Genomic DNA, 11,179 nt, shown 5'->3' on the forward strand with positions numbered 1-11,179 from the left:
TGCCATTGCACATTGTAGTAGGAGGAACAGTCATTCCCAAAACATTATTTGCAAGTAGTCCCAGTTCATTACGTGACTTTATTTGGAAATAAAGTCTTTACAGATGCAATTACGTTAATGATCTTGAGAGGAGACAGCATCCTCTTGGATTTAGAGTGGGACCTAAATCTAATGTCCTTGTTAGACACAGACAAGGAAAAGACAGAGGGGCACCTGGAGGGAAGATGATGCAAAAATGGAAGAAGAGACTGGGGTAAGAAGTTCACAAGCCAAGACATACCAAGAATCGTAAGCGGCCACCAGAAGCTAGGAGTTGGGCATGGAAAAGTCTCTCATTTGAGCCTCCAGAAGGAACCAACCATGCTGACATCTTTATTTCAGACTTCTGACCTCCAGAACTGCGAGAGAATAAATTCCTGTTGTTTTAAGCCACAGAGTTTGTCATCATTTGTTACGGCAGCTCTAGGAAACTACTATAGGCATATGGTCACTAAAAGAGTTAGATTTCTGATGTAAAAATGGGGCTAATGTCCACTTTCTAGATCTGTTAAGAAAATAAAATGAGATAGCATCAATAAACCACTTACCCTATTGTCTGATATCCAGTAGCACTCAAACACATTGGTCTCCCTTTTGACAACCACTCAGGAGTGGCCTCTACTAGGATTTCCCAAAGGAATATTTCTAAAACATACATGCCTTAGCAAGGAATATAAATATAATTTGTATAAGTTTACAGAAACTACAATCCATTAAAAGGCAATTTTCATGTATATTTCCAGTATTGCTCATGATTTAGAAACAGCATGATGCAAAAATTTAATTAAATGCAGTGAGTATTAGTTATAAAGAAATTACATGGCACTTTTAAATCTCTTGTTATGTCAGGAAGTCAGATAGAAAATTTTCATCTTCCTCCCAGAACATTTGTATTCATGAGCCTTCCATCACAACTACCCACGCTGACCTCAACATAAAGTGTAGAATGGAGGAATGAAAAGACAAGGGAAGGGACTCAGCTTAACTCCTGAAGGGCCAGAGGAAAGCTTTCATAGCTCATAACTTAAGACTAATTCTTTAAATTCTTAGAGTTTGAAAAAAATCATGTAATTTTTAAAAGCTTCTAATCTTGACAGCCCGACCTCACATTATCTTTTGTTATTATTTTTAATATTTTGCCCTTTTTTGGCTATTTCTCTACCTGAGAGCAAAGAAAACATCATTGTTAATCGTAAATAAAAGTTTGGCAAAAAAGGCTGAATATAGAACACATTTTTTAACTTAAATAATATTTTGCAGAAAACAAATTTTAAAGAGACAGAGTCTACAAAACTCAACTACTTCAAAACATGCATTTAATGTATTCTGATCAGCAAGTTTTTATAAAAGAATCTCAATGTCCATTGCATACTTATTTATAAGGAATGATTTTTTTCCTTTCCCATGTAAGTTAAAACAAAAGCAGTGATTAAAAAATAAAACAATACCTTATTAATTTCAGATACCAATTAACATTTGCTAGATAAAAATGATACTCTAGGCAAAAATTATTCATTTAACATAAGGATTTACCTCAATCTGTTGACTAGAGATTGATAACAATAAAAGTTTCTAATAATCAAGTGGGTTCTATGTATCTACTATTTCTATCAATTTCCTAAATGCTATAAAGCCCACAAAAAAGGACACTGAGAAAATAAAAGTTCCATTTATAGATGTTCACAACATTGTTCTAAGTGAATGGCAAGGGTTTCGAGGAGGGGATGGGAGTAAGAGGGGCCACTAGAGAATTTTCTTATGAGTTCTCCCAGGAAACCTTTCCTTAATGCAGTTTTAGTCTCCTGAAATTATACTTTTAGTCTTTCAGATTTAAAAACAGACCAAGAATGAATTGATTTTTTTATGGACAGACACTTCTGAACAAGTTTCATATGAAAACTGTATAAAATTCCATGTTGATTTATTGATTTCCAATTTGAATTGTTACTGCTAAAGGAATCTGATGCTTAAGGTCCCCAAACCCTAATGCTATGTTCTCTCTGTGAATGTCACATGGGAATGCAGATCACGAACCATAATGAGATGGATGAGTGTAGACCATGGAATAACGCAGATGAGAAAATGCTTAAGTATTGAGCTAAGTTAACTAATGTGCCCATTTCCACAATAAATTATACATACCACAGGGATCAACAATTCAAGTGTTTCCTGGATTATGCATGAAGGAGTACTTAAATGCTTGACTTTTTTTGTTTCCTTTTTTGGTCTATTTTCATAACCAAAACCTCTACTTATGGTTGATGAGGTCAGTTTTCCTCAGATTTTATGTTAAGGCTTAATAGAGCCATTTATATTAAGGATTATGTCGGATTTTTCCAATTTAAGGTAATTTGCGTATGTAGACCCAAGATCTATTATATATTGATTTTAGTTCTCAGAGATCAATCATAATTTCAAATGTTTATGTCTCTTGGAGGATGTTTCATTATGTATTTATATAGGATGCATATTTTCTTTTTTAAGGAGTGGGAAATACACCAAATCAACATGAACACGCTATGAACAATAAATGAGTCACATGTCTCTAAGTGAACAGGTGAAGGGATACATTGAACTCATTACCGGTTTTAGGCCAACGTGTAGCCATTTGAGTACAAATGCAGTGTTTGGACAATAGGATTCTTAGTAAACTGAAGAATACTGCTCACCTAGAGATTATATGTGTGACAACAAAAGAATTCATTTTAACTGGTATTTTAAATTATGAAAAATTGTGATACTTACTGATATTTATATGTAACACTGTGATTACCTCAACAGTAATGAGACATTTGTTCTCTCCCCCACCCGCTGACAGTCCAAGTAATCCAAGGGAAGATTTTAAAATGGATATTTCCTGACCTATGTTAAAGTAGTTGAATTCCTTGGTCTATTTGTTCTTTAGGAAGCAAAAACAAATAAACAAAAGCCATCTTTTTTATCTATATTCATATCCAATCATCTCTAATTCTTTGACATAAAAATTGGTTAATAAGTAATAATTGCCTCCTTTCATAAGCAAATTAACAAATGGATTTAAAATAGTTTACAGGTTATCTGAGTAATCCAACACTGCTTATTTAAACAAAACCTTGTACAAATAAAGAAAAAAACTAAATTTTAATAAAAAAATCAGTGTCTTTTGCCAAAAATATAAAACATATTTTTAAAAAGAAAAAGAAAAAAATAACACTTGATGTGAGTTTTGTTTGACAGAGAAACTGACACTCCCCGACACTGCAAGGAAACTCTTCAACTGCACAAATAGCCAATCCATCAGTGTTATGAGCTATGTACAGCTGCTCACAAAAGTGTTCTAGCCCACTGTCATGCCTGTCCACATATTGCTCCATCCTCCTGAACCTGTTCTTGTTCACATTCTAGCCACCCTTCAAGAGTTGGGCATCATCTCCTACTTTTACAGAAAGAAGAAAACTTTCCACAGAATTTAGGACAGAATCTAGGGAGAAAAAGACATGATATCTTGATAAAAAAACATTAAAGAAAAGAACCTTGGAAGAAGAAACAGGAAAAATGAGTTAGAACTCTGGCTTTGCCACTGATCCTTGAATTTTGGATAACTCACTTAGTCTCTCAAGAATTTATTTGTTAGAACACCTGGGTGGCTCAGTCGGTTGAGCATCTGACCCTTGCTTTTGGCTCAGGTCCTAATCTCCTGAGTCATGAGACTGAGCCCTGTGTTGGGCTCTGCAGCAGGGAGTCTGCTTTGGATTCTTTCCCTCTTTCTCTCTCTCCACCTCAGTCCCTCCTCCTCCTCCCACTCTTGTGTGGTTGCGCACTCTCGCTCTCAAATAATGAATAAATCTTAAAAAAAAAAACAAAGAATTTATTTGTGTTGTATGAATTGGAATAGATAACCTCTAGGACCATTTATAATTTCATATTGTTAGCCTATGGCAATTTCTTATATTATCTATTGGGAAACATTTAACCTGTTTGTACCTTCAAGAAAAATCATAACAGATTAAATTCACTCTCAAAATCCATGATATCACTGTGCCCCAACTATTAAACCTAAATATATTACTAATATATTTCTTTAATATATTGCCTTAATCTAAGCTTTATTCTAAACTTTATGTCATTAGTGATCTTATCACTTAGCTGTAAATTTTAATAAAGGTAGAATTTAGCACCTTGTGAGTACTTACAAATACTTATTAATATAGAGAAGGTAAAATAATTATAAAATAACAAGTATAAGAAATCAGCTACTAAAAAAATCAGCTACTTTGATAATGAGATGCCAGTTTAATGATCAGAAACTTCCAAATTTCTAAGAGCTGATTATTTCTAATTCTTAAAGACAGTAACTTAATTCACTTAATTAGCTCACTAATTATTTAAAAGGAAAATATGAAAGCAAAATCATATTCCTTTTATTCTATATTCTAGTATTATCCTACAATATTTCTTGCCTGTTAAATTTAGTACTTCAATTTCCAATCTTTAAATGTCATTCTGTTTTAGAATAATTTCAGAATGGGCAAAAGTCCCTTGATTAATGAAAAATTTGAGTTAAAGCATATCACAATGTAAAATTAGTATTTAGTTAAAACAGTTCAAACATTTTAATAATTTTTAATTACAATAAGAATGTACTAATTTTGGTAAGAGGAGACTGCAACAATATGACAATATAAATTATAGTCATTGAGTATAGAAATATGGAATAGCAAATGAATTAATAGATCATTCAGATTTTAATAGTTTGGGTTCCTGCCTTTCCTCTGTACCATACTGGGTACACAGTTTCTGCTTCATTATTAACTTTTTATACCCATTATAAAATTGTATGATATATAAGTGCATATGTATACATATACATATATATTTGGATATATATATACACACACACCAAAAGAAAAATCTGCAAAATAACAAAACTAGGAGGCATAAACTACAAAAATATTGTGAATATGGACGCTATTGACTAAATGCCTGTATTCCCTCAAAATTCATATTCAGAAAGTTATCCTTAATGAAATGGTATTTGGAGGTGGGGCCTTTGGGAGGTGATCAGGTCATGAGGGTAGAGCCCTCAAAAATGGGATTAGTTCTCTTGTAAAAGAGACTCTAGAGAGATCCTTCATCCCTCCTGCCATGAGAAACCAGCCATGTATGAATCAGGAAGTAGGTTCTCACCAGACAGCATCTACTGACTCTAATCTTGGAATTCCCAGCCTCTAGAACTGTGAGAAATAAATGTTTATTGTTTAAACCACCCAATCTAGATGGTATTCTTTTTATAGCAGCCAGAACAGACTAAGCTACTGCTCATTTTGGTAATACCTTAGTAGTAAATATAACTTAACCTCATTTAAGATTTACAAATTAAATCATAACATGTCACAAATCATATATGAATATAGAACAGAATCTTCCTATATATGATTTTTTAGGGCCAAGTTTAGTTTTAGTTTCATCTCTTCCATTCCCAGGGTTCATCATTCTTCCTTTAACATTTCTTGTAATGGAGGTCTGCTGGCAGTAAATTTTCTCAGTATTTTTTCTGAAAAAGTCTTTATGTCACCTTTATTTTTGGAAGATATATTCACTAACTTTAGAATTATGTGCTGCCAGTTTGTTTTTCCCTCTTGAAACTTTAAGGATATCACTTCATCATCTTCTAACTTGCAGGGTTCTTGATGAGAAATCTACTGTAATTCTCATCATTGTTCTTCTGTATATAATGTGTATATTTCCTCTTCTCTGGCTACCTTCAGATTTTGTCTTTGATTTTCAGTAGTTTGAATATGTTATGCCTGGGTGTGTTTTTTGTTATTTCTCTTTTAATCTGTTCAGTGTTTAAACTTCTTTGTAACTGTAATTCAACATATGCCATTAATTTTAGAAAATTTCTGGCCATTATTTCTCAGTTTTCTTCTGTACTATCCTTTTTCCCCATTGAGATTCCAATTACACCTAAGTTAGACTACTTGATATTGTGCCATAGCTCTTGGATGTTCTTTTTTTCCCCCTCCTTGTTTTTTTTCTCTTCTTTTTGTGTCTTCTTTATTTATTTATTTATTTATTTACTTACTTACTTATTTATTTTAAAGATTTTGTTTATTTATTTGACAGAGAGAGACACAGCGAGAGAGGGAACACAAGAGGGGGAGCGGGAGAGGGAGAAGCAGGCTCCTGGCTGAGCAGGGAGCCTGATGTGGGGCTTGATCCCAGGACCCTGGGATCATGACCTGAGCCGAAGGCAGACCTTAACGACTGAGCCACCGAGGCGCCCCTCCTTTTGTGTTTTAGATTGGGTAATTTATATTGAACTATCTTCAAATTCATTGATTCTTTTCTCGGCCATGTTGAGTCTTCAGATCAGACCATCACAGGCATTCTTTATCTCTGTTATTGAGCTCTTAATAACTAGCATTTATATTTGATTCATTCTTACAATCCCATCTCTGCCTGAATTGCACATCTATTCTTGCATGTCATCAAACTTTTCCACTGGAGTATTTAACATATTAATTATGGTTATTTTAACTCTTCTTTCTGATACTTTCAATGTCTTCAGTAATATCTGAATCTGATTCTACCTCTTGGCAATATGTTTCGTTCTTGCTTTTCTCTGTGCCTCAGAATTTTTGTGGGAGGCCAGATATCTTGTGTAAGGTATTAGAGATTTAAGTAAATAAACTGAATTCCTGGAAAAAAAACATGCCATTCCTTCTGCCAGGGCTTTGGTGTGCGAGTCTAGGTCACTCTAGGGAGAGTTGAACAGGGTTTGTTTTTGCTGTTAGGGTTACCCACAGGCTTCAATTTTCTCTAACCACACCTTCCATTTAGGACATGGACAGTTTGCCAGAGGGTTTTCCTAAGTGTTTGCTCCATTTTCAGCATTAGCCTCTCCTTTGTGCTGTGCCTCAGAGAGGGTTTTTCCCCACACTCTTGTAATATTCCTATCCTATTACTTATAACCCAATGCTTGTTAGTCTGTGGAACAGAGAGAAAGGCATGTTTGCTCCTGTTATTAAGCCTAAATCTTAGGTAGGCACTGTGTCCTTGGGTCTTACAGATGTGGCCTTCTCAGTGCATCAGCCTTCCCACCTGGCTGTAATTCTGGGTTTATCATTCATTCCTGCCCCGTCCTAGAAATAAAAGATGTTTTTCTTTTAGAAAGAAAAAGATTTTCTTTCTTTTAGAAAGAAAAAGATTTTCTTTCTTTTAGAAAGAAAAAGATTTTCTTTCTTTTAGAAAGAAAAAGATTTTCTTTCTTTTAGAAAGAAAAAGATTTTCTTTCTTTTAGAAAGAAAAAGATTTTCTTTCTTTTAGAAAGAAAAAGATTTTCTTTCTTTTAGAAAGAAAAAGATTTTCTTTCTTTTAGAAAGAAAAAGATTTTCTTTCTTTTAGAAAGAAAAAGATTTTCTTTCTTTTAGAAAGAAAAAGATTTTCTTTCTTTTAGAAAGAAAAAGATTTTCTTTCTTTTAGAAAGAAAAAGATTTTCTTTCTTTTAGAAAGAAAAAGATTTTCTTTCTTTTAGAAAGAAAAAGATTTTCTTTCTTTTAGAAAGAAAAAGATTTTCTTTCTTTTAGAAAGAAAAAGATTTTCTTTTCCCTTCCCCCAACTGCAATGGGTTTTCACCAATGAGTTTTGCTTTTCTCCCTGTATTTCAGGTGTTTGTTCTGTATGGATAATAGGAAAAATAATCTGGGTAGAGTTCTGTGCCTTTCCTATAGCAGCTGCTGTTCCCTTCTTTTAAACCTTTAGTTCAAGGGACACTTTCTTAGGAATCTTGCCAATATTTTTTGGGGGAGCACCCAATGAAATCTGTAGAGAAGAGCCTATAAGTGGGTGCACATTCTCATTATATTTTATCCTTTTGCTAGCCTTTCAACCCCTACCAATTCGCTGATCAGAATTTAACAGAATTCTTACTGTTACCTGACTGCATCTGCTGTATCTAGTCTCTCCTTGAAAACTGTCATTTCACTTCTGTCTCAGGTAGTTCGTTGCTCTGTTACTTTAGCTCTCTGATATTGCAAGAGAAGTTGTGGATTTACATTTTTTGGGTTTTTTTGTTGTTTTCATAAAGGTGGGAAGCATGGTTTTTCTAGCTTTTGACATCTCAGGCTAAAACCAGAACATCTATGTATAGTTTTAGCATATATTCATTATCTAAATAAATTCAATAGCTTAAAACAACAATCACTATTGTCTATATATCAAAGGAAATGCCATACATATTAGCTTTCACTTTTTAGTAGCTCAAAATTGTAAGCTCATGTGAAACCACTACTTTGGTTTCAAAAGAATAACAATACTGAGAATTTTCCTTCCATAAGATAACGTAGATTACATTTTTCTTTTGTAACTTTTCTACTTTCTAATAATCAGTTGTATTAGCTTGTCTTCTATTAGTTGTATATTAATGTTTCTTCACACCATTTAAAGTGTTTCCTTTGACTGAAACCTCTCTTCTGAAGAACTTTCTCATTCCTGGGTATACATGCACATTTAACTGTGAACTGAAAGACACAATGCACTTGTCTAAGAATACAAAGCCATTTTACTCATGTAACATTTGAAGCAACCCTACCAGATGAGACTTCTGAAGGTGTATTTCAATGGTAGTGATAGGAAAGTTTTGTTATTTCTCAATGTTGTTGAAATCTGTTCCTTTATCATTTCTAAGTAGATCTAAGAATGAAGAAAAGAAGTAAAATCAAAGTTACAACTAAAATAGGATGATAAATAATGCAAGAACATTGTGTGGGATGAAAGAGAGAGAAAAGAAAGGGAAATGACAATAAACTGGTAAACCAAAAGGAAAGGGAATAAATCAGAAGGCGCAGTGGAAAAACTAGTTTGAAAACTGTTTACAAAGACAGCCTAACATCTTAAAAACATTCCTTCTGACTTTGAGATTAATGTTATTGTAAATAATTTGCTATCCTGCCTTTCTTCTTAATTTGTTGTTTTTCATCACTTGCTGATGAAATCAATTTGGAACTTAGAAATCGCTAATTTAGCACTGAAAGGCAGGCAGAAAAAGAAACTTGATGAAAATTAGGGGCAGTAAGTTAAGGCAAAGGAGAGGGAAACATACTCTGGGAAATTGACAGTATACATTTTTTTTTTGATAAACTGAATAACAACAATTGCTGTTTCATAGAATATTGTTATATTTTCAAGTATAGATTGAAGTACAACATGCATAATCCTATGGAAATGTTTAATCTTTTAATTACATGTAGCTAACTAATTTCCCTTTATTGTTAGATAATTCTTCAACGATTTATCAAATAAAAATGCATATGCACATTTTGCACATGCATATGTTTATGCCCTCCCTTTTAAACATATGATTTAGTTCTGTTTGGGTTACAAAGGCAATTGCTATCTGATTCTGAATAGGAAGGTAATATTATTATCACGTGTAGTCATTTCAATTAGGTTGACATTCAGCTAGCAGGAGAATGACTTAACTAAATTAGGTAAGTACCTCTGATTAGACTACATATAAATATTTGATGCTCCTTTCTTTTATAAATAGGAAAATAATAAAGCCATACTATGAAATGAAAGGAAAACATCTACATTTAATTATTTTAACCAAATCATTTTTGAACCATTGCATGCATTTTGAAATATGATGCTTACAATTTTTCTACAGAAAATATATTTACGGTTTATTAAATTTTAGAATCGGTTTATGAAATTTTAGGATATTCCTTTGAAAAAGATAACAAGACACATGCCTGTCAGAGATGTATGGTTCTATAATTTAGAACACTTATAGCAGTTACTCTAGGCACAAAATAGAAAATAATAGTCTATGTGAATCAGTTCTTATATTTTGAAATGTTAAGATAATACTTTATGGGTCAAATCTTTGCAAAATTTTATCCAAATATTATAAATCTCAATTCACACAAAGATAGAGTTGGTCTTACTGGCATAAGATAGCACTTCATTCACTAAAGGTGATTATAAATTTTAAACCAGAAACCAGCTTGAAATTGAAAAAAAGTCAACATCATGTGAATAGATGATGTATCCTTTTAGCATTTAAATAAAAACTGTACTATTAACATTCAAATAACTTTTCAAGCCTCCTCCTTCCCCAAGTTAATAATTCTGCAAGCATTTCTCTGAAAGCGAAAAATATTAACCAATTACCATCAATTTAACTTTGATCAATTATTAGTAGCAAATACACACATATTTGAGTGGACCCGATAATTAAAAGCCACATAGTGCTTCCAGAGACGGAGATGTAAATTCTCTCATTGTAGATTCATAGCCTTTCTAATTACCTCATCATCTAAGCAATCCCTTTTTGTTGCTAGATTCTGTTTTTGGTTATCAACAAAGGAAATTGTGAAACTGGATATATTTTTTGAAGTAAAATGACAGCCATAGAACAAGGAAGTCCTTAATACTGAATACAAAAAAAAAAAAAAAAAGAATGACACTTTGGTTAATTGTAATCTCAAGAAAGTGTTAGTTGCTACTTCTGATGTAGTCACAAATGGAAAATACTAGAATCAGGAACCAACTGTAACGTATCTAGATAGGTATTGATTTTAGGGAAGGGGCAGGAATAGAGATGTTTAATATCAGTATTCTCATGTTCATGTATAGAATAAAACATTCACTCTTTCAATATAATATCTTTAATAAGCACCATAATTAAACAAATACTTAAGGAGTCTTGACTAATATGTAGTTCAGAGATCCTAACACTTGAACTTGACCAAAAGGAAATGTGATAATTAGCATTCTAAATTCAGAGGCTTACTATTTCCAAGTCCACATGTTTAGGAAGGTAATATCCATATTATGGTCTTATATATTGAGGCACAGAATACATTTCAATTTTAGATTTTCACACTTAGAGAAACCATCCATCATTTTTTCTTCCAGAACAAATGATCTGAAATCTCAAATATTTAATATTATCTTTATATTATGCACATTGACTGTGTGAAAGTGAGAAATAATATTAATCCAAATTTAAGGTTATACTTCCACTCATAATTTCAGAGCACTTATAATGAACTCATTTCTAAAAGTTTCTAGTAACAATATCTTCTCTAACCCCCTAACAATAGATATTCTTCTATCTTCAATGCTATATAATTTATATGCATAACAAATGACT

This window comes from Eumetopias jubatus, unplaced genomic scaffold (genome assembly GCF_037043125.1).
Source record: "Eumetopias jubatus isolate StellerSeaLion01/CBP00866 unplaced genomic scaffold, mEumJub1_p1.0 scaffold_2, whole genome shotgun sequence".
Classification (NCBI taxonomy): domain Eukaryota; kingdom Metazoa; phylum Chordata; class Mammalia; order Carnivora; family Otariidae; genus Eumetopias; species Eumetopias jubatus.